A 2,076-nucleotide genomic window follows, 5' to 3' on the forward strand; every position below is an offset into this window, starting at 1 on the left:
TAGAAGGCCTGAAAAGAGGCAAACAGAATTCAATCCTGAAAAGTGTCAGGCGAAGCGTTTTGGGAGGACAAATAAGTCAGGACAAGACATGTTAAATGGAAGTTTTAGAATGTACAGAGAATCACGAGGACCTTGCTGTGCACATAAGCATATTCTTGAAGGCAGGAGGGCCTGTGGATAAGGTGGTAAAAGCACCATATTGGATACTTGCCTGACTATAAGAGCAGACGTAAATAACATTAGTTGAGCCACAGTTAGAACACGGTGTGCCTAGAGACTAAAGCATTTTGCTATTTACCACACCTCCCATTCTTGTGTCATCTGTGAGCCTGATGTTCATACTTGTAGCTTTTGTGTCTGGAGCATTAAAGTACACACAGCAAGAATTATCACTCTACCCTGTGCTACACTGCCGAATGAAAGCTTCAAGTTGCAGAAATGTTCTTCAAAAGTCACGCTTACTTCCTGCCAAAAGTTAATTTTGATTCCAATTGACTAATACAGCTCGGGCAGGAACATTTCAATTATAGAAAGGGGCTAAATTCACCTGGGACAATCTTCACTGCAACAAAGACACTGAGGAGGAACCTGGTTGAGGTTCAAAGAGTTCTGAGGGATTTGGCTAAGCGTTAGGAAAAACTTTATTCCCTGTCTATCAATATCAGGGCTTACAGTTTTAATACAACAAGCAGGCTATTTTGAGGGGATTTGTTCAAAAACTTTTCACCCAGAAGTGGTGGGTTTCTGGAACGCACTGCCTAAAAGGGTGGTCCAGGCAGGAACCCTTGAGACACTGAAGAACAATTTTGATGAACTCTTGAAACGCCATTGCCATCAAAACTCCTGGGTAGGGGTAGGGGTTGTGGAATTTTTTCGGAATGATACCTACAGGGTATCCCAGTTCAGTCCAACCTCCTTCAGAATGGAGTCATAAGCTTGGCTGAATGGGTTGACAAAAACGCCAATAAATGCAAATTCTTTAAAGGGGTAGAAAAACAAAGTTGCTGGAAAAGCTCAGCTGCTCTGGGAGCATTTGTGAAGAAGAAAACTGTGTTAATGTTTTGGGTCTGGTGACCCTTCATCAGAGCTCTATAAAGGGGTCTTGTGGTTCAGTCGTAGCGTCCCTACCGCTGAGCCAGAAATCTGAGTTTGAGTTCCACCTCTGCCAGACAAGTGTCATCATGTGTCACAACATGTTGATGAAGAATACCTAGCAGGCGATGGGCTAAATTCTACAAAATGGGATTAGAATAGGTGGGTGCTTTATGACCAGCGCAGACACAAGGGGCAGTGCTGCAAAAATTCTCGTCATGTTGCCTCATTCATGATGGCTAACCGAGTTATTGTGTAACCCGGGTTTAGTTCTTCCTTCGCTACACAAAAAGGGAACACCAGATGAGTACCTGAATCTCTGCCTTTGTGAGCGTCGGCATATTTCAATGCTTCAGCCAAGATGTTGTATTGAGATTAAATTCCATTACCCACAGTGTAGACACAGGCCCTTCGGCTCACCAATTTCACACCGCCACTTGAAACATCCCACCCAGAACCATCCCCTACAGCTCACACACCCCTGAACACAACCAGCAATTCAGCATGGCCAACCCACCTAGCCTGCACATCTTTGGACTGTGGGAGGAAACCAGAGCACCGGGAGGAAACCCATGCACACACGGGGAGAATATGCAAACTCCACACAGACAGTCACCCGAGGTTGGAATCGAACCTGGGTCCCCGGCACTGTGAGGCCGCAATGCTAACCACCGAGCCACTGAGCCACCCCAAAATGTGCTGCACTGACCGGGAATCGAACCCAGGCCGCAGCGGTGAAAGCGCTGAATCCTAACCACTGGACCACCAGTGATGCTAACCATCTCTCAAAGACAGCAAGAACTGCAAATGTTGGAGTCAGAGTCAATACAGTGTGGTCCTGACCTGACACGTTGATTTTCTTGCTCCTCTCATGCTGCCTGACCTGCTGAGTTCCTTCAGCTCCACACTGTATTGACTGTTGTATTTATCCATCAGACCATGGGAAATGTTTGTGCATACCTGCCTGGCCTCGCAGATTTACTT

At 46.1% G+C, this 2,076-nt stretch overlaps 1 non-coding gene across 1 annotated transcript; it reads right to left on the reverse strand.

Moving 5' to 3' along the window:
* Nucleotides 1-1,792: 1,792 nt before the first annotated feature.
* Nucleotides 1,793-1,867, reverse strand: trnae-uuc (transfer RNA glutamic acid (anticodon UUC)). Its single transcript has one exon. It is a non-coding gene; the product is annotated as a tRNA-Glu (tRNA).
* Nucleotides 1,868-2,076: the final 209 nt, after the last annotated feature.

The sequence above is a fragment of the Stegostoma tigrinum genome, chromosome 8, assembly GCF_030684315.1.
Source record: "Stegostoma tigrinum isolate sSteTig4 chromosome 8, sSteTig4.hap1, whole genome shotgun sequence".
NCBI lineage: Eukaryota > Metazoa > Chordata > Chondrichthyes > Orectolobiformes > Stegostomatidae > Stegostoma > Stegostoma tigrinum.